At 44.4% G+C, this 26,751-nt stretch overlaps 1 protein-coding gene across 2 annotated transcripts in view; it reads right to left on the bottom strand.

Annotated features, from left to right (window-relative positions):
• Positions 1-26,751, bottom strand: part of RFC4 (replication factor C subunit 4) — a 148,937-nt gene that overhangs the window by 98,139 nt on the left and 24,047 nt on the right. Inside the window, exon 1 of one of the 2 annotated variants that reach the window (XM_056565309.1) lies at positions 10,094-10,115. The exons of the other annotated variant lie outside the window; for it this stretch is intronic. The gene's annotated coding sequence lies outside the window, so the exon portion shown is untranslated. Of the gene's footprint in view, positions 1-10,093; positions 10,116-26,751 lie in introns of those variants that run through there. 2 annotated transcript variants of the gene reach the window in all.

Raw genomic sequence — 26,751 nt, 5'->3', positions numbered from 1 at the left:
CATTAGGTGCCACCTAATGTGGGGGAACTGTACTGCACCTAATGTGGGGAACTATACTGCACCTAATGTAGGGGAACTATACAGAACATAATGTGGGGAACTATACTACACCTAATGTGGGGGAACTGTACTGCACCTAATGAAGGGGAACTGTACTGCACCTAATGTGGGGGAACTGTACTGCACCTAATGTGGGGGAACTGTACTGCACCTAATGTGGGGGAACTGTACTGCACCTAATGTGGGGGAACTGTACTGCACCTAATGTGGGGGAACTGTACTGCACCTAATGTTGGGGACTGTACTGCACCTAATGTGGGGGAACTGTACTGCACCTAATGTGGGGGAACTGTACTGCACCAGTACAGTTCCCCTACATTAAAGGAGTACTCTAGTGCAGAGTATTCCTGCTCCGTTCTGCCCGGGCTGCAAAATAAATGAAAATGAACCATCACTCACCTTCCTGGGTTCCCGCGGAGCGCCACTACAGCTGATCGGTCCTGCCATGCATCTCCTTCATACTTCCGGGTTTAACGAAGCGTCGCATGGCGCTCAGCCTATCGCCGGCCAAGGCTGAACATCGCGGCGGCCGGCGATAGGCTGAGCGCCATGTGACGCTTCGTTACACCCGGAAGTATGAAGAGGATTGACCGGAGGACCGATCAGCTGTAGTGGCGCTCCGCGGGAACCCAGGGAGGTGAGAGATGGTTCATTTTCATTTATTTTGCAGCCCGGGCAGAACGGAGCAGGAATACTCTGCACTAGAGTACTCCTTTAAGTGCAGTACAGTTCCCCCACATTAGGTGTAGTATAGTTCCCCACATTATGTTCAGTACAGTTCCCCTACATTAGGTGCAGTATAGTTCCCCCACATTAGGTTCAGTATAGTTCCCCACATTAGGTGCAGTATAGTTTCCCCACATTAGGTGCAGTACAGTCCCCCACATTAGGTGCAGTATAGCTCCCCACATTAGGTGCAGTATAGTTTTCTCCACATTAGGTTCAGTATATCTTTCCACATTAGGTGCAGTACAGTTCCCCCACATTAGGTGCAGTATAGTTCCCCCACATTAGGTGCAGTATAGCTCCCCACATTAGGTGCAGTATAGTTCCCCACATTAGGTGCAGTACAGTTTCCCCACATTAGGTGCAGTATATTTCCCCCACATTAGGTGCAGTATAGTTCCCCACATTAGGTGCAGTACAGTTCCCCCACATTAGGTGCAGTATAGTTTCCCCACATTAGGTGCAGTATATTTCCCCCACATTAGGTGCAGTATAGCTCCCCACATTAGGTGCAGTATAGCTCCCCACATTAGGTGCAGTATAGTTCCCCACATTAGGTGCAGTACAGTTTCCCCACAGATATACAGCCATCAGCCATATACAGTGTATGGCTGGAGGCTGTATGTCTGTGTACTGCCCCACTTCAGTGTTCCGACCACCGGTCCTCCGGTCCGGGGTCACGATCTACTGCTATGGCCTATAGACCATAGCAGTAGGTCCCGGGACTGGAGGACCGGTGGTCGGAACACTGAAGACGACGTGCTGCCAGCTCGTGTTGGTCACTTACCATTCCGGCCGGCGCGCGCGCGCGCATCCTCTTCCTTGAATCTCCGCTCCTCCGTTGCTATGGGCGCAGGCACGGGACGTCAATGACGTCCCTGCGTGCCCTACTTCCAGGCGGCCCCTATGTTTTTAAAGTTAACTCAGGGGCCGCTGTAGAAAGGTAACCGGGACATCCTTGTGTCCCGAAAAGATCTTTCGGGACACAGGGATGTCCCGAATGTGACGGGGGGGGTCCTCTGCGGGCTGCTCAGTGGTGGCCTCGGATACCCCCTTGGGCTTGATTAGGGTGTGCCTGGGCACAACCGGCACACCCCGTGCGCACGCCTATGATCAAAACATGTGTACAAATTTCAACCCGTATACGGTTAAAAAAAATACGGTTTGAAAAATGATTTACAGTTGCATCCGTTTAAGAAAAAAAATGTATACATTTTTTAAAATGTTCACTCCATTTTGAATGAAGTTTCACTTGTTTGATTGAAATTCCAAGAAAAAAAACTGTGCAAAGTCGAAAACCGGATGGAATGTACATACGGTTCTGTACGGTTCCCATTGACTCCCATGTTAAAAACTATATGGTTTAATACGGTTTTTCACCCAGACCAAAAAACGTGGTAGACTACGGTTTTGGGTACTTGTCTCAGGTGGGTAGATAAAAAAAACTGTATAAGACGCAAAACGGACTAAACTGGATGATGCGTTTGACATACGGTTTACAATGTTAAGTCAATGCATATGGTTTTCTATACGGTTCCATACGGTTTTTAACTTGAAACCGTATATGGGAACTGTATAGCAAAAACGTGGTGTGAATGCACCATAAGAACAGAATTCTGGCATATACTGTGGAGGAGACTGCTGGTGCCATTCATATGAGTGACCTTAACCCCTTAAGGACCAAACCCATTTCCCCCCACGTCTCCACGACAGCACCCATGAGATTATCTCCTCCTCCTGATTGGGACAGGAAAAAACGCTGAGAGGTTAAATTCCCCACCCCTTCCTGTCCACACCAGTGTTTTTTCCTGTCCCTGTCAGGGAAGGAGCTGAGAGGTGCAGGGTTTTTTTTTACTCTCCTGCATGAAGAAATTTAAGGTCCTTACCGGGGCCTTGCGGACTCGGGGTGCGGGCATAGCACATCCCCTGTCTTTTTCTCCCCGTGGTCCGGTCCTCTCTGTAGGTCCGCTCCGGGAGCATGAAGGCGGAGGGATGCCGCGGGAGCACCGTGTAGCGTGCTGGTCTCTATACGGTCTCCTGGTAGCGATCGCTGCCTTCAGCGAGGAGTTCTTACCTCGCGCAAGCGCTTCTTAGTTTATTTTCTAAGCCCGGCAGGTCCCTTCCGGCCGGGGATGCTGGCGTCTGACGTCACTTCCGGCCGCGCTGGGGCGGGGAATTTGAATCTGAAGACCGTCTTTTTTCCTATAAGAAGCCCCTCTCCCAGATGGAAGCTGCTCTACCTGATTCTAGCATTGAATTTTTCAAGGCTGCATCATGAGCTCACCTGCAAAAGGTCCAGATCCTCCAGTGATCCCAGGATCCGTGAGTACTGAGGGCCTATAGGTTCGCTCTGGCCTATCTTCATTGCATGGTGTTTTATCCTTCTCTTCCTTGTATTACAGGGAGACAAGGATTCTGCAGGTTCTTCGGTTAAACCGAAAAAATCAAAACCTAAGAAATGTGTTATTTGCTATAAGGAGTTTCCTGAATCTGCTTCTAAACCTCTGTGTAAATCATGTATTGCATCAGTAGTAAAAGATGACTCTCCAACTCTTATGCAAGAAATTAAATCCATGGTTAATTCAGAGATACTCTGCATTGGCCTCTTTTACACCTGTTACCCCTGTGGCTCCTACTACTTCGGTTAATGTCTCAGCTGTAAAAAAAAGACTAAAACGGTGTCTTTTTTGGATTCTGAAGAAAGTGTATCTCCAGAATTGGAAGAAAGAGAATATGTGGAAAATCCTCATGAAGAGGAAGATTCCTCTTTGAAAAAATTCTTGTTTAATTCTGATGATATAGAATCCTTAATTAAGTCCGTCTGTACTACCTTGACTTTAGAGGAAGTTCAGGAGACTAAGTCTACCAGGATGAGCTTTTTGGAGGCCTAGGAGACAGGAAACCCTGTACTTTCCCTGTTCATACAAATTTGCATAAAATTATTAAAGATCAATGGGCTAAGCCAGAAAAGAATGCTTTTATTCCTAGGGGGTATAAAAAGGCGATATTCCTTTGATGATGCAGACTCTACTACCTGGGACACGATACCATTAGTAGATATCCCGGTTGCTAAAGTTGCAAAGCGTACCTCTCTGCCTTTCGAGGATGCTACATAACTTAAAGATCCAATGGTTAGAAAGGCAGAGAGTTTGCTTAAAACGACCTGGGAGGCTGCTTCCTCACTGTTAAGGCCTAGTATAGCCCCTACCTGTGTAGCCAGGACTTTAGGAGTTTGGTTAGACCAGTTGGAATACCACCTCCAGTCTGATACACCTAAGGACTAGATTTTGGAATCCTTACCTCTGCTTAAGATGGCATCTAATTTTTTATCAGATACCTCTGCAGAATCAGTAAAACTTGCTTCTCGTACTGCTGTTTTGTCCAATACCACTAGGCGTGTACTGTGGTTAAAATCTTGGTCAGGAAACATGACTTCAAAAAGTAAACTCTGCTCCTTTCCATGGAAAATTTTTGTTTGGTCCAGAGTTGTATTCTATTTTGGAAAAAGCAGCAGACAATAAAAAAGGATTGCCCTTAGATAAGGTCCAACCTAAAAAGTCTCCTTTTCATCTTTTTTCCCAATCAGACCAATCTTTCAGAGGAGGTAAAGGGAAAACAGGACATTGGTCTTATAGGAAGGGAGGTAGGGGTAGAAATATCTTTACTAACCCAGGTCAGTCCTCTTCCAACCCTAAGCAATGACGCCAGGCCAGTGGGGGAGAGGCTTTCCCATTTTGCCCCAGTTTGGGAGTCACCAATTCCCAATCCCTGGATAGTAGAGCCTCCAGATCGAGTTGTCATCACTTCCCCCTCCAAGGTATGTTGTTACTCAGCAGAGTAAAAAAAAAAAAACAGAAATTGATTCTCAAGGGTGTTCAGGACCTTCTCTCCCTCGGTGCTATCCAGGAGGTTCCTCTCCTTCAGAGGGGCCTAGGTCATTATTCTTCCCTGTTTTTGGTTTCCAAACCAAACGGGAAGTTCCTAACAACAATTATAAACCTGAAACCCCTGAACAAGTTTGTTGTTTACAAAAAATTCATAATTAATAAAGGAGGGAGCGGTGATGGCGACTATCGATCTTCGTGATGCATATTACCACATATTTTTTATATTTTTACAAGGGGTAAAAGGAGAAAAAGCCCCACAAAATGTGTAACCCAATTTCTCTTGAGTAAGGAAATGCCTCATATGTGGATGTAAAGTGCTTTGTGGGTGCACTAGAGGGCTCAGAAGGGAAGGAGCAATGGGATTTTGGAGAGCGAATTTTGCTGAAATGGTTTTTGCGGGGCATGTCGCATTTAGGAAGCCCCCTTGGTGCCAGAACAGCGAAAAACACCCCACATGGCATGCTATTTGGCAAACTACACCCATCAAGGAAGGTAACAAGGGGTACAGTGAGCCTTAACACCCCACAGGTGTTTGACAAATTTTCAATAAAGTTGGATGTGAAAATGAAAAATTTAGTTTTTTCACTAAAATGCTGATGTTACCCCATATTTTTTATTTTTTCAAGGGCTAAAAGGAGAAAATGCCCCCCAAAATTTGTAACCCAATTTCTCTCGAGTAAGGAAATACCTCATATGTGGATGTAAAGTGTTTGGTGGGCGCAGTAGAGGGCTCAGAAGGGAAGGAGCGACAATGGGATTTTGGAAAGCAAGTTTTGCTGAAATGTTTTTTGGGGGGCATTTCTCATTTAGGAAGCCCTCATGGTGCCATAACAGCAAAAAACACCCCACATGGCACACTATTTGGAAAACTACACACCCCAAGGAACGTAACAAGGGGTACAGTGAGCATTAACACCCCACAGGTGTTTGACAACTTTGCGTTGAAGTTGGATGTGAAAATGAAAAATTAGTTTTTAGTTTTTTTACTAAAATGACTGTTACCCCAAATTTCTTCTTTTTACAAGGGGTAATAGGTGAAAATGTCCCCCAAAATTTGGAACCCCATTTCTCTTGAGTAAGGAAATATCTCATATGTGGATGTTAAGTGCTCTGTGGGTGCACTATAATGCTCAGAAGGGAAGGAGCGACAATGGAACTTTGAGAGAGTATTTGGTTGGAATAGAAGTCTGAGGCCATGTGCATTTACAAAGCCCCCATAGTGCCAGAACAGTGGACCCCCCCCCCACATGTGACCCCATTTCGGAAACCACACCCCTCATGGAACGTAACAAGGGGTGCAGTGAGCATTTACACCCCCCAGGTGTTTGACAGATCTTTGTAACAGTGGACTGTGCAAATGAAAAATTAAATTTTTCATTTTCACGGACCACTGTTCCAAAAATCTGTCAGACACCTGTGTGATGTAAATGCTACTGTACCCCTTGTTACTTTCCTAAAGGGGTGTTGTCCGTGTGCCCGAACATCATTTTTTTCAAACCGTGTGCGGTTTTAAACCATATACAGGTTAAAATTTATACACCTGTTTTGATACAATGTAGTACAATTTTGAGGAACCCGTTTTTCATCAAAAACCTGATACGGAAACTGTATTGCAAAAACATCATATGTTGGAAGGAAATAAAGATAATCCGCACTCGCCACCGGGTTCGGCAACTCGCGTTCCTATGTGGAAATGACCACTGGATCAGAGAAAGACATCACTTGTGATGTCTTTCTCTGATCCAGTAGTTTCTAAACTCCCAGAAGCAGCAGTGAAGATCACTTTACAGATCATTACTGCTGCCTCTGATGTCACCACCGCTGCCTCCACTTGCCTGCGCTTCCCTTCTGCTGTTGGTCCCCAGTCCTCGCGTGATCGCAGGTAACTGCCGCCAGACCCCCCGCATCCACGGCCCCCGCACCATCACCGCCATCTTCCCCTGCTCTGCCGAAACTTCCAGGGGTGGGCAGAGCGGGGGATCTGAACAAATACTCTTTTTGGGGGTGAAATAGGGAAAATGGGACAATTTACATTTTTATTGGGGGAGGGTGTTTTTCACTTTTATTTTTTTATTTTTACACTTTAATAGTCCCCATAGAGGACTATTTATAGCAATCATTCGATTGCTAATACTGTTCAGTGCTATGCATAGGACATAGCACTGATCAATATTATCAGTCATCTTCTGCTCTGGTCTGCTCGATCGCAGACCAGAGCAGAAGACCCGTGGAAGGCAGCAGAGGCAGGTGTGGGGATCTCTGGGTGCCATGCTGGATGATCGGATCGCCACGGCAGCACTTGCGGGTGATCCGTTCATCCATTTTAGTGTCTGCAATCCTGCAGATGCCGTGATCTGTATTGATCACGGCATCTGAGGGGTTAATGGCGGACATCCGAACGATCGCGGATGTCCGCCATTACTGGCGGGTCCCTGGCTGCTATCAGCAGCCGGGACCTGCCGCACATGACACGAGCATCGCTCCGATGCTCCCGGTTATGCATAGGACGTAAATGTACTTCCTTGTGCGTTAAGTACCAGCTCACCAAAACGTACATTTACGTCCTGCGTTGTTAAGGGGTTAATGTTTTGCTTATGTGTAACAAATTTATTAACAAGTCACACAGCCTTTATAAATTTGTCGCATGAAAGCAAATTAGCTTTTTTCCTCTATTCTGTTTTCCATTTTGAGATTTTGCTCATGTAAGCAAAATCTGTAAGCCAGGGTTGAGCTGGAGTAAATGTATGGCATTTTTTGATGGTGTGCAACTTTTTTGCGACAGTCGCACATTATAAATCTCTGACCACTGCAAGTCATTTTTGAAAATTGGCTTACGTAAGCCAAACAGAATTTTCTTGCTCTTCTCTCTCGGCCGGTTAAAAGTCGCACAGAAAAGTACCTACCGTATATACTCGAGTATAAGCCGAGTTTTTCAGCACGATTTTTCGTGCTGAAAACACCCCCCTCGGCTTATACTCGAGTGAACTCCCCCACCCGCAGTGGTCTTCAACCTGCGGACCTCCAGAGGTTTCAAAACTACAACTCCCAGCAAGCCCGGGCAGCCATCGGCTGTCCGGGCTTGCTGGGAGTTGTAGTTTTGAAACCTCCGGAGGTCCGCAGGTTGAAGACCACTGCGGCCTTCAACATCATCCAGCCCCCTCTCACCCCCTTTAGTTCTGAGTACTCACCTCCGCTCGGCGCTGGTCCGGTCCTGCAGGACTGTCCGGTGAGGAGGTGGTCCGGTGGGATAGTGGTTCCGGGCTGCTATCTTCACCGGGGAGGCCTCTTCTAAGCGCTTCGGGCCCGGCCTCAGAATAGTCACGTTGCCGTGACAACGACGCAGAGGTGCGTCATTTGCGTCATTGTCAAGGCAACGCATCTATTCCGGGCCGGAAGCGCGGAGAAGAGGCGCCCCCGGTGAAGATAGCAGCCCGGAACCACTATCCCACCGGACCACTTCCTCACCGGACAGCCCTGCAGGACCGGACCAGCGCCGAGCGGAGGTGAGTACTCAGAACTAAAGGGGGTGAGAGGGGGCTGGATGATGTTGAAGGCCGCAGTGGTCTTCAACCTGCGGACCTCCGGAGGTTTCAAAACTACAACTCCCAGCAAGCCCGGACAGCCGATGGCTGCCCGGGCTTGCTGGGAGTTGTAGTTTTGAAACCTCTGGAGGTCCGCAGGTTGAAGACCACTGAGGGCGAATGATGAGAAGAGGATGATGAAGGGGGGGTGTGGGGATGATGAAGGGGGGTGGGGATGATGAAGGGGGGGGGGATGATTACAAGGGGATGATGAAGGGGGGATGTGTGGGATGATAAGGGGATGATGAAGGGGGGATGTGCGGGATGATAAGGGGATGATGAAGGGGGGATGTGTGGGATGATAAGGGGATGATGAAGGGGGGATGTGTGGGATGATAAGGGGATGATGAAGGGGGGATGTGCGGGATGATAAGGGGATGATGAAGGGGGGATGTGTGGGATGATAAGGGGATGATGAAGGGGGGATGTGCGGGATGATAAGGGGATGATAGGGGGGGATGTGTGGGATGATGACAAGGGGATGATGAAGGGGGATGTGTGGGATGATAAGGGGATGATGAAGGGGGGATGTGTGGGATGATGACAAGGGGATGTGTGGGATGATAAGGGGATGATGAAGGGGGGATGTGTGGGATGATGACAAGGGGATGATGATGAGGATGTTAATGACGGGTCTGGATGATGACAGGGGGGGATGAGGTATTTCCCACCCTAGGCTTATACTCGAGTCAATAACTTTTCCTGGGATTTTGGGTTGAAATTAGGGGTCTCGGCTTATACTCGGGTCGGCTTATACTCGAGTATATACGGTAGTTGCACGTGAGACATTTGAGAGACAAACATAAGCAAAAAAAAAATCTACTAAATGTTTTTATAAATGTCCCCCGTAGTGTTTTGCGATTTTGCTAAAGCATTTGATACTGTCCCTTAGACGTCTGATAGGTAAGTTAAGGTCTTTGGTTTGGAAATTTTTTTTGTAACTAGATTGAAACCTGGCTTAAGGATCGTACCCAGAGAGTGGTGGTCAATGATTCGTACTCTGATTGGTCCTGGTTATTAGTGGTGTACCCCAAGGCTCAGTACTAGGCCTGCTCTTGTTTAATGTATTTATTAATGATATAGAGGATGGCATTAACAGCTCTGTTTCTATCTTTGCAAATGACACCAAGCTTTGTAGTATGGTACAGTCTTTAGAGGATGTGTATAGGTTACAAGATGACTTGGATAGACTAAGTGTCTGGGCATCCACTTGGCAAATGAGGTTCAATGTGGATAAATGTAAACTTATGCATCTGGGTACTAAAAGTCTGCATGCATCGTATGTTTTAGGGGAGGGGGAGGTTAAACTTGGAGAGTCACTGGTAGAGAAGGATCTGGGTGTAGTTGTAGACCATAGACTACAGAATAGCATGCAATGTCAGGCAGCCGCTTCTAAGACCAGCAGGATGTTGTCATGGATCAGAAGAGGCATGGACTCGAGGGACAGGGACATAATACTACCCCTTTATAAAGCAATGGTACGACCTCACCTGTAATACGCTGTTCAGTTTTGGGCACCAGTTCATAAAAGGGATGTTGCAGAGCTGGAAAGGGTGCATTGACATGTGATGAAACTAATATTGGGCATGGAACATCTTAGCTATGAGGAAAGATAAAAATAACTACATTTGTTTGAGAAGAGATGCTTAAGGGGGGATATGATCAACGTATAAAAGTATATAAATGGCCCATACAAAAAATATGGGGAAAAACTGTTCCAGGTTAAGCCCCCTCAAAGGACAAGGGGGCACTCCCTCCATCTGGAAAAGAAAAGGTTTAGTCTCAAGGGTAAACACACCTTCTTTACCATAAGAACTGTGAATTTATGGAACAGTCTACCTTAGGAACTGGTCACAGCAGGAACAGTTGAAAGCTTCAAAACCGGGTTAGATACATTCCTAGAACAAAATAACATTAATGCTTATGCAGAAATATAAAATCACATCCCTTCCCCATCCAACCATACCCCTTCCTTTCAATTCCTTGGTTGAACTTGATGGGCGTATGTCTTTTTTTCAACCATACTAACTGCCACGAACCGGCATGAGCTGGTGGTAGGGTTATCTATAAAATCACTATTTGTCTACACTAGACCAAAAATAATGATAAAAAAATTCCTCTTACACCACCCAATTTAAAGGTATCACTGCCACCACCTGTCAATTTCAAGCCGACTGGAAGCTATCAATCCAATCTGGATATGCTACAATTCCCACATATAACCTACTATCCACAATAGTATATTAAAACAGGAAAAAGATTAATCCAAAGCTATACTGTAGCCGAACAGGTAAGTAAATTCAAGACAATAATTGCCTCTCTTCAAGGACAATGTACGTCCGTTTTACCAGACGGGACTTAATAAGTGAATGATTTATTATGAAATAAAAATATTCACAGTAAATAAAAAAAACAGTTATTAACAATTAGCAGATTGTGTTTCACCACACAGAAAAATAAAAATAAATGGGAAAAAAACTAGAATCCTTACTTGCAAAAAGTTACTTCTACTAGTAGTTACTTCTACTATTAGTTCTACTCCATGGGGTCTGGTAGGAAATTGCGTCTGGCATCCAAAATTAGCTCTTGTCCCCCATGCAAGTGCACCCTAGCCCTACCAGGTCTGCAGTTTTATACCCTACAGGTGACACCTCTATGTTCAGCCCCTGGGCGGGAGAAGGAGGAGAGATAGATATTGCCCACTTCCTTATCATACCTTTAAGACCAAAGAATAGGACATTTCCTCCATCTTCAATCATGGGCCAGGCACCCTCATAATTTCCTTATATTTGGGTTCTCCATCAAATCCCCTCTCTAGGGGTACCTGACATGACCCCCTTATTGTGTGCGATTTACCCAGTGTGGGCAGATTGGGTAGGGATCAATACACAAGGGTCATGTGAGGACTCAATTTAAAGGTAGTATGATGGAGAATCCAACCGTATAAGATAGGGGTTGTGGACATACTTCCCTGACCCCCATATTTAATATTGGAAAATATGGCATTTTCCAAGTGGGCCAACTCCATACATCTCTTTCATCTATTGACACCCAAGTCATTGACCAGCTGTGTTAATGAACTCCCTGCTATTCACTAGTCACATCTATACCCAAGCCTAATAGACATGCAGGCTCCAGGGTCCCTTTATCAAAAGAGAATGAATGAATTATTTTTAAATTCTAAACTAACACAGGTAAGGGTAATTGAATTACAAGTTGTGAATACAGATGGACATTTATACAGGACATATATCACAAGTAATGAATGACGGACCATCATAATGTAACATGGATAAATATTTCAGCCATTGTATATGACACTATCTTAGAAACATAGAATCTGTTGGCAGATAAGAACCATTTGGCCCATCTAGTCTGCCCAATAATCTGAATCCTATCAATAGTCCCTGGCCCTATATTATTTGAAGGATAGCCTTATGCTTATCCCATGCATGTTTAAACTCCTTCACTGTATTTGCAGCGAACTCTTCTGCAGGAAGGCTATTCCTTGCATTCACTACTCTCTCAGTAAAGTAATACTTCCTGATATTACTTTTAAACCTTTGCCCCTCTAATTTAAAACTATGTCCTCTTGTGGTAGTTTTTCGTCTTTTAAATATGCTCTCCTCCTTTACCATGTTGATTCCCTTTTATGTATTTAAAAGTCTCTATCATATCCCCTCTGTCTCTTCTTTCTTCCAAGCTATACATGTTAAGGTTCTTTAACCTTTCCTGGTAAGTTTTGTCCTGCAATCCATGTACTATTTTAGTAGCTCTTCTTCCAACTCTCTAGAGTATATATCCTTTTTGAGATATGGCCTCCAGTACTGCGCACAATACTCCAAGTGAGGTCTCACCAGTGCTCTGTACAGCGGTGTGAGCTAACCATACCAATAGTAAGATACCGTACCTTTAGACCACGAACACCAAATTATATAGTATTATGCACATCTTTATAACCTCGAAAACTCTTACCTCACCACTCTGAATTTGCCACAACTGTCCCCCCTTCAACTTCAATCACTGAATGACCATGTCACCTCGAAAGAGGTGGATTTAGAAATTAAGTCCTTGCCAAAAGATAAAGCCCCAGGCTCTGACAGTTTTGCCATCCACTATTATAAACAGTTTTGCAGTCTCTTGGCTCCTTACCTTCGGGACTTTTGCCAATTGGCGATAACCAGTGGAATGCTTCCAAAACAAAATACGCAAGCTCTAATAATCTATGCAAAACTCCTAGCAACCAGACTTGCAAAAATTCTCCTTTCTTTGTTCCATACAGATCAAACAGGATTTGTCCCTGAGAGACAAACCTTTTTCAATACAAGGCGTATGTTGGGTATATTTCACCTTATAGATTCCCATAAGATACCCATGTTGGTATTAGTGTCGGACTCCGAGAAAGTTTTATGACTGGCTTCACTGGGACTTTGCCTTCTTGGTGCTCCGTCAAATGGGTTTCCATGGATCCATCCTATCGACCATTGCCGCTCTGTATTATAACCCCTCTGCCACAAACATTCATTAATGTTTTTGACCTTACCAATGGGACGAGACAGGGATGTCCCCTATCTCCCCTCATCTTTATCTTGGCCATAGAGCTTTTGGCTCAAGCAATTAGAAGAGCTGCCCGAGTTATGGGAATGGAAATAGGGGATGTGTCTCACACCATTTCTCTATATGCGGACAACATATTTCTCTAACTTACAAACCCAGCACAATCATTAGCTGCAGTGATGAACCAGCACTTCCTATTCACTTCCCTTCCCCTTTAGTTGAAGAACTTTCTTGTTTGATTGGCAGACCAAGGGTATTAGCTATTTAGGGACAACTCTAGCATACTCCAAAGATTGCAGATCTACTGGATTTACATAGTTTGGTGCTAATAGATATACCACCTACCTAAGGGCTTGTTTGGGCTGCCATATTTGGTTGTACAAAAACTGAACTGGGTCCCAAAGGGTGTTGTCGCTAGTCTGAGACACAATCTGTGTTTTTTGGCAGATATGGATGGGAACATATAAGACTGTGTAAATAAGCCTTTGCAGTAACAAATATTATTATTATTATTATAATCCTTGTATTTTCTAAATTAGGCTCTCCTAGTGGACACAGAAAAACTACAGCGCCTGTCCCAGCACAAAATATCGTGGGTGGGAAGGTCGGACACTTTTAAGATATTCATCCTACCCAAGTTATTGTCCCTTTATCCAATCTTGCCTATACCTATACCCAATAGATTTTTCATTAGAGCTCACTTACTGTTATCTAAATTCATATGGTGGGACAAACCACCACATATAGCACGCTTAATTCTGACAAAAGGGCATTCAGTGGGGGGACCAGCCCTTCCCTACTTGAAAAACTACTATATAGCCACATTAGTCTCTATGCTTAAATGCTGGAGACAATCCCAACTGGACATTCCCTGGGTACAAATAGAGAACTCTGAAATATCCCCTTTTACTCTGCATGAATTGCTACATATTCCTTTTTGGAATATTCCTCTCCCTAATGGGCTGAGCCCTCCATGTCGGCGTGGACACATTATAACCAACATAATTGTGAAACAAAAATCAGCAGAGCTTCTCATATGATAGTATGTCTGCACCTTAAATGCATAAAAAATATATATGTATGTAAAAGAGAGGGGCAATTTTGCTCACCTTCTGTGGTTGTGTTTCGGACACAACCACGTATTAAAGCATTGGAGAACGGTGCAGCCACCTGGGATCGGTGATTTAGAAGCTCCTCACCAATGGACGATACATCTTTGGCAGGGAAAAACAGGTCCGGGTATCGTCGGCGCAACCGCCTTGAAATAAGTTGTAATTCACAAGGTGTGATGAATCTGTATGTTTATTTCATAGCCAATTGACAGACGCGTTTCGAGACTAAAACTGTCTCTTTTTCAATGTAAAATGGCGTATACACATCATATGTGTATATGCCATTTTACATTGAAAAAAAGTGCTGACTTTCAATGGACTCAAATGAATGGCTGCTAGTTACTAGTTTGTGAACGCACCCTTAGGCTACTCTAAGATTCAGTGCTACTGACACATTAATGTTCATTGCAGGCTGGTCCTGGAGTAGCTGCTTTAAGGTATGTTACCAGATTATGCTTCAGATTTTCTCCAGCAGATTTTGCTACCCATTAAAGTCAATGGATAGTAAAATTAACTCAGGAAAATCTGCAGCAAAATACGCATGTTTGAACAAGCCCTTAAAGAGAACCTGTTACCAAACTAATTATAAGGCAGGAGGAGTGTTAGGAGTCGTTAGGGAAGATAATCTGAGTTAGTTTAGAAAATATGGTTTGATGACCGGTACTCTTTAACCCTTTAGGGACGAAGCCCATTTTGACCTCAATCTCTTCAGGACGCAGGGCGTACACCCTGCATACTGAGTCCTTAAGGACGTAGGGAGTAAAGGTACGCCCGTGAGAATTCCGGTCCTCGCCGCTAGCTGGTCGGGGACCCCCCCCATGTCTGCTATCAATTCAGACCGGCGATCTGCAGCGATTCCAGGTCATACGGGTCTCCAGTGACCCAGAAAATAAAGGTCCCCCGATCCCCCTGAAGGCATAGAAGTGAGGTGGAGGGTTGCCACCCCTCCTATCTCTGCTATTGGTCGGTCAGAAGCGACCAACCAATAGCAGATCGGGGGCACCCCCGTTCTGCCCACCCACGGTAGTCAGGGCAGAATGGGGGAACTGTTGTGTGACCGGCGGTAGCGGGCGATGATCCTCTCCTTGGTGAGGTGATCCTGCAGACTACGGAAGCCGGTGAGTTGCCTAGCAACATCTGGAGGGCTACAGTATGGAGACCACTGTACAGTGGTCTCTAAACTTTAGCCCTCCAGATGTTGCTAAACTACAACTCCCAGCATGCTTAGACAGGGTACTGGATACATTCACACGGGTGGGTTTACAGTGAGTTTCCTGCTTCAAGTTTGAGCTGCGTCAAATTATCCATCGCAGCGCAAACTCCTAACGGGAAACTCACCGTAAACCCGCCCGTGTGACTGTATCCTAAAAACACTACACTACACTACACTAACACAAAATAAAGGGTAAAACACTACATATACACCCCCTTACACTGTCCCCCCCCCCCAAAAAAAAAAAAATATGTATCGTACGGCAGTGTTTCCAGAACGGAGCCTCCAGCTGTTGCAAAACAACAACTCTCAACATTTCAGGACCGCCAGGCATGCTGGGAGTTCAGCAACAGCTGGAGGCACCCTATTTGGGAATCACTGGAGTAGAATACCCCTATGTCCACCCCAATGCAATCCCTAATTTAGTCCTCAAATGCGCATGGCGCTCTCTCACTTCGGAACCCTGTCTTATTTCAAGGAAACAGTTTAGGGCCACATATGGGGTATTTCCGTACTCAGGAGCAATTGAGTTACAAATTTTGGGGGGCTTTTTCTCCTTTTACCCCTTATGAAAAGGAAAAGTTGAGGTCTACACCAGGCTGTTAAAATTTTTTTACATTAACCTACTGGTGTTGCCCCATACTTTTTATTTTCCCAAGAGGTAAAAGGGAAAAAAGACCCCCAAAATTTGTAACGCAATTTCTCCTGAGTACAAAAATACCCCATATGTGGGCGTAAAATGCTCTGCGAACAAGGCTCAGGAGTGAGAGAGCGCACTATGTAAATTTGAGGCCTAAATTGGTGATTTGCACAGGAGTGGCTGATTTTACAGCGGTTCTGACATAAACGCAAAAAAATTAATTCCCACGTGTGACCCCATTTTGGAAACGACACCCCTCACGGAACGTAACAAGGGGTATAGTGAGCCTTAACACCCCACAGGTGTTTGACGAATTTTCGTTAAAGTTGAATGGGAAAATGAGAAAAACATTTTTTTTTTACTAAAATGCTGGTGTGTTACCCTAAATTTTTCATTTTCACAAGGGAAAATAGGGGAAAAAGCCCCCTAAAATTTGTAACCCCACTTCTGAGTAAGAACATACCCCATATGTGGATGTAAAGTGCTCTGTGGGCGAACTAGAATGCTCAGAAGAGAAGGAGCGCTTTTGGAGAGAAAATTTGTCCGGAATTGAAGGCCATGTGTGTTTACAAAGCCCCCATAGTGCCAGAACAATGGACCCCCCCACAAGTGACCCCATTTTGGAAACTACACCCCTCACGTAATGTAATAAGGGGTACAGTGAGCAATTATGCCCCACAGGTGTCTGACAGACTTTTGGAACAGTGGTCCGTGAAAATGAAAAATTTTATTTTTCATTTGCACAGCCCACTGTTTCAAAAATCTTTCAAACGCGAGTGGGGTATAAATACTCACTGCACCCCTTATTAAATTCTGTGAGGGGTGTAGTTTCCAAAATGGGGTCACATGTGGGGGGTCCACTGTTCTGGCACCATGGGGGCTTTGTAAACGCACATGGCCCCCGACTTTTATTCCATCCAAATTCTCTCTCCAAAAGCTCAATGGGGCTCCTTCTCTTCTGAGCATTATAGTGCGACAGCAGAGCGCTTGAAGTCCACACATGGGGTATTTCCATACTCAGAAGAAATGGGGTTAAATATTTTGAGGGGCAATTTCTCCTAATACCCCTTGTAAAATTTGGGGGAAAACTGCATTTTAGTGCTTCCTAAATGTGACATGCCCGCAAAAAAACATTTCAGCAAAATGTGCTTTCCAAAAGCTAAATGTGACTCCTTCTCTTCTGAGCATTATAGTGCGCCCGCAGTGCACTTGACGTCCACACATGGGGTATTTCCATATTTAGAAGAGATGGGGTTACAAATTTTGGGGGACATTTTCTCTGATTACCCATTGTAAAAATGTAAAATTTGGGGAAAAACCAGCATTTTTGTGAAAAAAAAAATTAGAATTTACACATTCAACTTTAGCAAAAAGACATTAAACACCTGTGGGGTGTGAAAGCTCACTGGACCCCTTGTTACGTTCCTTGAGGGGTGTAGTTTCCAAAATGGTATGCCATGTGTTTGTTTTTTGTTTTTTTTTTTGTTTTTTTGGCACCATATGGGCTTCCTAAATGTGATATGCACCCCCAAAACCGTTTCAGAAAAAACTCACAGAGCCCTTGACATACACATATGAGATATTTCCTTAGGGTGCTTTCTCTCCTTTTACCCCTTGTAAAAATAAAAAATAAACTGGGTCTACAAGAACTTGCAAGTGTAAAAAATGAAGATTTAAAATGTTCTCATTCACATGTGAATCAATATATAATTCATTTGAGATGTCCATTTTCCTTATAAACAAGAGGGTTTCAAAGTAAAAAAAAAAAATGCAACATTTTCATAAAATTTTGGAATTTTTCACCAAGAAATTATACAAGTATCGAAGAAAAATTTCCACTAACATAAAGTAAAATATGTGACGAAAAAACAGCCTTGGAATCAGAATGAAAAGTAAAAGCATCCCAGAGTTATTAATGCTTAAAGTGACAGTGGTCAGATTTGCAAAAAAGGGCTGCGTCCTTGAAGGGGTACTCTGGTGGTCAACGTGTTTTTCCGTTTTTGACTTACCCTATTTGTTTTGTTTCATTTCTATTCTTGTTGTTTAGCCTACTCTATTTCCATTCTTTGTTGTCTTTTTATCCCCCACTTTGTTTTCCTATCTTTGCTTCTATTTCCTGTTTCTTGCTGTGCTGAAAACTACAAATCCCAGCATGCCACATGCCTTGCTGGTTTGGGGCGGATCCTTTTTTTTGTTTTTTGTTTGTTTGTTCCGCCCTTTACCCATCCTGCTATTTTCCCGGGTCAGCCACTTTATACACAGCACACTAATCTAATCAGCCCTGGTTGGGATACACTGTCATACACACACAAAAGGGACTACAACTCCCAGCATGTGTCATTCAGGAGTCTTCAGTCTGTGGTATAACACCAGCATGCTGCCTCTGTTGTCTCCTGGGGTTTGTAGTTCACCACACCTCTATAGGGCATACACCAGTGTTTCCCAACCAGGGTGCCTCCAGGTGTTGCAAAACTACTACTACCAGCATGCCCGGACAGCCAAAAGCTGTCTGGGCATGCTGGGAGTTGTAGTTTTGATACAGCTGAAGACACCCTGGTTGGGAAACAATGCACTTTGTTTGTAATTTACTGAATTGGCTAGAACAGTGTTTCCCAATCAGTATGCCTCCAGCTGATGCAAAACTACAACTCCCAGCATGCACAAAGGCTGTCGGGGCATGCTGGGAGTTGTAGTTTTGCCACAGCTCGAGGCACACTGGTTTGTAAACACTAGCATACACACACACAACAGGGACTACAACTCCCAGCATGTGTCATTCAGGAGTCCCCCCTTCACATATTATCAAAACCTGTGCAGAGGAAAACTTGCCTAGTTGCCCATAGCAACCAATCAGATCGCTTCTTTCATTTTTATGAAGGCCTGGGAAAAATGAAAGAAGCAATCTGTTTGGTTGCTATGGGCAACTGGCAAGTTTTCCTCTGCACAGGTTTTGATAAATCTCCCCCATAGAGATCATTCCCAGTATGAGATTTATTCCCCTGCAGTCCATACATCCGCAGCCCGTGCACCTTCTCATCCTCCCCTTCAAATAACACTTATCTTCTCTGTGAGGTCCTTCTCCTGTGCAGACCTGTGTCCTTAGAATACAGAGCACGGGGGAGGGGAAGTGAGGAGCTGTGTACTCAGCTGGATGAGATGAGGGGGCGTGGCTTATTTCTCTCATGCAGACAGAAAAAAAAAAAAAAGCTGTGACATCTTGTCCACCACAGACTCAGAACTGTAGACAACAGTAAAAGAAAACCCTCTGAACTACAGAACTTCCTGCCCAACAAACAGGTAAGAAAAACACATACATGCTGCCAAAACATATAACACATGTATATTGCAAAAAAAAAAAAAAAACTTATAAAGAAGATGCCATATAGTAAAAAAAATTAACCACCGGAGTACCCCTTTAAGGTGAAAATTAAGGGGTTAAGAACCAGTGATGTCCCGTTATAACTAAGGGCCGTTATTTTTGACGGCACAAAAGACGGTGCATGCACTAAATTTTTGTGCTGTCAAAAATAACAGTGGAATAACGGACGTTAAAATTTTAACGGCATAACTTGAAGATTCAACTCACCAACACCGGTCAATTCAGTCTTAATTCAGCGATATCCATGTGCAAATACAAACACTGAGGCGGGGAGCTGCCGAGCTGTTCAGCAGGAGTAAGGAGTCAGCGCGACAGCTGTTTCCTACGTCACCACGTACTTCATCAGGCGGCTGATGTCTGTAGCCTGATGAAGTACGTGTGGTTGATGTTTTTTTTTCTTTTGCATCTATGTCAGAACCACTGCAACTATCAGCAATTCCAATGTGAATTTAGGCCTCAAATGCGTTACAAATTTTGGGGGTCTTTTTCTCCTTTTACCTCATGTGAAAATGAAAATTATGGGGCAACACCAGCATGTTACTGTAAAAAAAAAAAAAAAATAATGTTTTACACTAACATGCTGGTGTAGCCCCCAACTTTTTCTTCCCATAAGGGGTAAAAGGAGAAAAAGTACCCCAAAATTTGTAACACAATTTCTCCCAAGTACGGAAATACCCCATATGTGGCTCTAAACTGTTGCCTTGAAATGCTACAGGGCTCTGGACTGAGAGAGCGCCATGCGCATTTGAGGCCTAAATTAGGGATTTGCATAGGGGCGGACCCGGATGCAAGCATGGCGCTTGCCTCATCCACCAAAAATACTCTATGGCAGTATTTCCCAAACAGGGTGCCTCCAGCTGTTACAAAACTTCCAGCATGACTAGACAGTCAGGCTGTCCGGCAATTCTGGGAGTTGTTGTTTTACAGCAGCTGGAAGCTCCAGTTTAGGAAACACTGCAGTGCTGTAAGCTCCCGCCCATGGGCATGTACCCTGTACTTTTTTTGGGGGGGGGGGTGCAAATTTCCAGCTGTTAGAAAACTACAACTCCCAACATGCACTGACAGACCGTGCATGCTGGGAGTTGTAGTTTTGCCAAAGCTGAAGGCATACACATACGAACTGTGTGAGAGGAAAAAAGTGATTTTCCCATAACAACCAATCAAGCTCTGGCAAAGTGAAACCTGAGCTGTGATTGGTTGCTGTGAGAAAATCACTCTTTTATTTTTTTCTTTCACACAGCTTCATAAATCTCTGCCTTAGTGTTTCTCCACCAGTGTGCCTACAGCTGTGGCAATCACTATTTACAATTGATCACAAAGGTGATCACTAGTACCCTAAATTTACCTTCCACTGAATTAATTTATAAACTCTTATAAAACATAACTTTTATTACTTTATGCCTATTATTTAAAATTGCCAACAGTAGGTCTCTTTATATAATATCAAGTAAATACATAAAGCATGTTGCTACATGCGAATAGTGCATAACCATAATTTATTGTTGTGGCTGCAGCCCGCAGGAGACCTAACTATCGAGTTTAAAACAACATACACATCGCCCCCGATGTTTCGCCACCAACAAGTGGCTTTATCAAGGGCTATAGGGAAAATTGCATGTCCAAGAGCCAATCTAGGGGTTATAAAGCCTCCCCTGTGTGATGTCATCAAACAGGATGTGAATTAATTACTGCCTCTAAACAATTTTATTGGTGAATCAGTGAATGAGCACCGATATTATCCAATAGGAATTATCACAAACCATGACGTTACAAACATCCCATCACGCTCCTGCGTCTATTACCACTATTGATAGGTGAATTAACCAATCATAACTTTACTTCTCGTCGGCCGCGTCTCCTACTGGCTTCCTAGAATACTTCCATATATGCGCAAGCTTCTATGTGCTAAAAAATAGATGTCGCCGTGAGCACTGTCATTCACAAACTGTGAATTCAGGTAGAGAAAACAGACATGGTCGCACATATACATTTTGTATTTTGAAATACCTTACTTGCTTCTCAGCATAAATTCAAAAACTAACAGGTTGTTAGTATACATTTTGATCAAAAGGTACAAGCCCACTCGACACGTCAAGGCCACCTTTTTAGAGTGGGTCCCGAATGTCCCTAGCATAAAATGGTGTAGCACTGGGTGGCGACCACCACTGCAGCAACACCAGTGCCCACAGGGGGAACGACGCACTGGCAGAGCGGCCCCAATGCCACTCAAACCAGTCCCTGGGCCACACCTCCCCACAGATACGGTGCCACGGCAGCAATGGACGCCGGACAGCACCACACCAGTGTGAACAAGGTGTAAAAGCTCACTTACCATGTGCTCCCAGTCAGACTGGGAGGCTGCCGGAAATGAAAGGGCCCTGTGAACCCACTCTAAATAGGAACCCCTGTGAGACGTTAGGGACCCACTCTAAATAGGTGGCCTTAATGTGGCAGGTGGGCTTGCACTAACTGATAGCTTTTTTTTTTTATTTACAACTTGCGCAGAAAACCTCTGCGCAAACTGATTGACCCATTTAGACCACCATCAAAACAGTGCAATTTCCATATAACATCGCTCAATAGTGATATAAGACAACAGGTGGTCTTCAAAGTTGATCGCCGCGTCTAAAATGAAAGTTTCCCGGCAGCTCATTCGGGCTGATCGGGACCATCATGATGAAATTGCGATGTCCCGATCAGCTAGAATGCGAGCTGAGGTCCCCTTACCTGCCTCCGTTGCGTCCGATTGGCGATTGATTGCTCCAAGCCTGAAATCCAGACTTGAGCAATCGACTGCCGATAACAGTGATTTTTGCCGTGTCAACGCACAACAATGATCTGTGTATGAGATCGGTATGTGCAGTATAATAGCCACTAGGGGTAGCTATAACACTGAAAACTAGAATTACTGCAGAACTACAACTCCCAGCATGCCTAGACTGTCTGGGCATGCTGAGAGTTGTAGTTTTGCAACATCTGGAGGGCCACAGTTTGGAGACCTCTGCACAGTGGTCTCCAAACTGTGGCCCTCCAGTTGTTGCAAAACTGCAACTCCCAGCATGCCCAGACAGCCTTTGGCAACAACAAAGTCTCATTGTATTTAATGAGAAGATGGCGGATGCGCAGCAGACTACCCTTGCAGAGAATTCCAAGATGGCGCCGGAGACCTGGAGAGTCACCACGGCTGCGGCGTACATGTTACAGGAGTTAGCGGACCATCTCCAGAAGATCTCCATTGGAGCCAAAGAGGCCTACTATCAGGTCCTGCTGCCCAAGGACGACGTAGACTGGCCTTCAACCCCGGCGGAAGGTACGTCGAAGTCTTCAAGAGAGCCGTTGCTGGTAAGGCTGTCACCCCACCACTGGACCTGGGGATCCTGGGCTGAGATCTACACAGTGGAGTCGAAAGTGAGGCCGCGTTTTCTACCCCCCAGTCCAGAGCCAGTGCCCCAGGTCCAGCAGACCACAGCACTTCCCCAGACACCACCGCTACCCACGTGGTTATTTGGTGACAAGCCAGCACTAGTCCAGTTCATGAGGGACATCTCCTACCCCTGCCAGGGAAGTCTCATCCTCCCTTCCCAGCAGCTCAGGCCGAAAAGGCCAAACGTGAGGCCAAAGTGGCTGCCATAATGGAAAAGTTAAGGGTGCAGAGGAGAAGGGAGTATGGCCCTAAAGTTATGCCATATGAAGTATGTCAAGTCCAGCAACAGAACACCAAGAGCCTTGAGGCCTTATATATCAGCAGGCTAGAACAACCCCGAGAGGGGGAGCCACCCCTAGAATGGCAAAGAGCTACAGTCGTCAAGTTTGACAGAGTGAGGGGGTATGGCACATTAATGGACTGTCATCACGGTGGTACTATTCTGGTCAACAGGAGAGCGGTGAAGAGAGACTACCTCCCTCCACCTTTACACTCCCTAGAGAGCGGGAGATTGTAGAATACACCCCTGTACAGAGTCTGCAAGATGAATGGGCAGCAGCCGTCACAAGACCCAAGAAACCCACACAAATCCCCTTTGTCTATTTTCCCTCTGACGATTGGGACTCCGATCCATTTGGTCTCTTGCCAGCAAACGTCAAGGGGAAGGTCATCCAAGAGGAATGGTATCCTAAGTTACCTGCTATGGACCCCAGATATCTGCGTTGAGGGTCTTCTACAGATGTGCCCAGGCCTACTCCTGTGGTCGAGGAGGTTTGGCCAAACCAACGGGCACTAATCAAAGTGTCTCGGCCTACTCCTGCTAAGGAGGAGGTTTGACCGGCCCAACAGGCACCTACACATGATCCCCCAGTGGCGCAAGCTGATGCTGTTCAAGTGGTGGTCACCGTAAGCCCGCCCATCACTGGATCCAGTTTGTCCCACGTGTCCTGGGATACTCATGTCAGCCCCATGGAGGGGGCACAGTCCCTTGGTACTAGGTACATGTCCCAGCCTAGAAAGCAAGGTGACCGTTGATGTTGGGATGGAAAGGTGCCAGGCCACAGTATTTGAAGATTACATGATGTCCATTACTATTGAGTCATGAAACTAACTGTGTTCAGACAGCATTGTTGTTGTTTATAGGTTCCTGCAACGTTCAAGAAAAAGTGCCTGACGAACTTGTCACGAAGTTTACTTGTAACCACATGCGTAAGTGTTCCTGCCCAGCTTTCAGCCGTGACCCTTTACTGAGAACTCCAAAATGTACCTGAACTGTAGAGCGGTACCATGCAAATCTGTATATATATATATATCATCAGAGTAATCTATTTTTGCCCATACTCTTTGGCATGAGTAAATATTTATGTTCGTATACTGTAACAAAATATGTGTAATATGTTTGTAAAGAAATGGTTAAAGTGTACAGTGTCCTTATTCATGTCAACCCAAAGACAACTCCCAGCAAGGTACACTAAAACAAGTAAAAGTTATGTACCCCACATAGTTTAGTCACTTGGCAAAAGTAGCCCACATCCATGTAAATATATATCAGTCAGGACTGTAACATTATTTGAGTACCCAGTCCACTAATCCATATGTCTATTGTCAGAATGTCTCATGTTTTCTCCTGTACAAGTGTGCAGGATACCTTGCTGGCCAAAAGCTAGCTGTACAACACACGTGTAGTGACAGAGGTAACCGAATGTCAATGTAATGTTATGTTTAGAGTAAAATTTGTTCTGGGGGGGGGGGGGAGTGTGTAAAATCAAGGGACCACAGTAGCCAAGGCATCGGGTAGATAGCCTCTGGCAGCCCAATCCGAAACATCTTATAAAATTGTTAGGTATATTGTTGTTGGGGAGTGTCGAAGAGGAAATTACAAGGTCAAAAATCTCCACATCCATTTAAGAGCATGTTTGGACAGTCACCATGCCACATGGACTCATTTCTGTTTCTCATCAGACCTGGAAGGGACATTAAGTTAAAAATGCTGAGGTCCAGTTCAGTCAAGTCAAGTCTTCTGTTTACCCAGCGTGGCCTGTACTAAATTCTCCCGTCCGACTACAAGTCACAGCAAACCTGCAAGGTCTCTGTGTCACTGGTCACCTACTTGGGCCCTGGCTGTACTGCATAGACTGTAACAACTGTCTACTCTCAGTGAAGCTAGTGTTGTCTGTAACTTGGTGTCTATATTGCCCCCATACCTAGCCCAGAATCCAACGATATACCTTCGGGTGGTTAAGGCTAAACCACACCCTGGCATCATGAACACAAGGGGTTAATACCATCTGCATATCACATATACTCTTCCTGGGAATTTATTATACCAATAGGTAACAATACTACACCAACTATAAAACCTACTATTGTCACCAAAAAATACCACTTATTATAATACAAATAATTTTTATTAACAGAAAACTATTGTAACAACAATACATAACATGACAGAACTAACCTATCCCATGAAAAACATGTACCCCATAAAGCAATGGCGTCTCCAGCCACAATGGTGACAAATCGTAGTAATATGCACATACAGTATATGGCTAATCAGACCTCCATACTATCAATGGGGATAATAAAGCATAATACATGTGAATGACAATGCAGTACAACTATCTAATAGCATCCATTACCTGTTCCAGCCATACTACCCATGGCCATCTGGGGACCCCGTTCACCCTCAACAGACTTCATTTCATGGGCTATCCCACTTCGTTTTTTTTTCTGTCATGTTATGTATTGTGGTATTGTTGTTACAATAATTTTCTATTAATAAAGATTATTTGGATTATAAGAAGTTATGTTATTACCATCTGCCCCTAGAGTAGCAACATCTGCCCTGCACCACACACCCTGCCATACCACATTTATTATTTCAAAACGTTTGACTGATTTTAAAGGGAAACTGTCAGCAATGTCACACGCACTAATCTAAATATACATGTAGTCCCAAATGTAGCATATGGTCACAGCACAGAATACCAGAGATCCAGAGTATAGAAGGCTCAGACATTTATTGTGTACTACAGTGTACAGACGTAACGTTTCGGCAGAGCGCCTTTATCAAGCATGCTTGATAAAGGCGCTCTGCCGAAACATTGCATCTGTACACTGTGTGGTGCACAATAAACGTCTGAGCCTTCTATATTCCGTATATCTGATATTCTGTGCTGTGAACATATGCTACATTTTGGACTTTTGTACCAGTATTGGGAATCTGGTGGGTCACCTGCGCAAGCTAGAATCGGGTTTGGTGCTGACTCTCTCGACTTCTCTGAATATACATGTAGATAGTGTGGGTGATGCTGATTTTAAATGTTTCTTACTGGGTGAAAATCAGTGCGTATTCATCTTATTGTTAATATGGTTTTTACTTCTTAAAGGGGCATTCCGGGATTTTTTTTTTTATTTGACTATGCAACAGGGGCTGTAAAGTTAGTGTAGTTTATAGTATACTGTCTGCACCTTTGTTTCATAGTGGTCTCGAAATTATTCTGTGATTTTTGCCCCAAGGTTAATTTTTAACAGCAAACAAAATGAGTGTCATCTCAGGTTTTCCTAGGTTGAACTACAGCTTGAGACATTAGATCATTAGTCAGGTGATTAGAGTAAGCCTTTCTTTGATTTAATGAGTGGAGTGACCGCTGGGTGGGAGGGAGATCATTCTGCAAGAAATTGTGGTTTTGCAACAGCTTTAGGCACCTTGGTTAGAAAACACTAGTCTATTGCATGGAAGGGAGCACAGGTGTGTTTCAATGGGTGGGGTGGCTGATCTGTGGGAGGGAGATAAGTGACCTCACACTTACAAACAAGGAATGATGGGATTTGTAGTTTAAGGGAACCAACTCTAACAGAAAATAGCTGGTTCACAAAAAGATAGGCACAGTGTTATGGTAATCTCACAACATAGCCACTTAGTCAAACACAGATCCTTCCTAAACATGTCCATTACTGTCTGACAAGTTCGTACTAAAATCACCTTATGTTGGATAACCCTTTTAACTGCACTGGTAGGTGGCTGCTGCTGTATGTGCAAATCTTTCTATCACCTGCTCCGGACGATTTTTCTAACTTTGAAGCTCTCTACTTGTAAGGAAAATGGATATTTCAAATACATTTTATTTTTATTCACAAATACAATATGTCCACTTTATGTTGGCTTCATA

This window comes from Hyla sarda, chromosome 3 (assembly GCF_029499605.1).
Source record: "Hyla sarda isolate aHylSar1 chromosome 3, aHylSar1.hap1, whole genome shotgun sequence".
Lineage (NCBI taxonomy): Eukaryota > Metazoa > Chordata > Amphibia > Anura > Hylidae > Hyla > Hyla sarda.
This window is presented reverse-complemented; position numbering and strand designations above follow the sequence as displayed.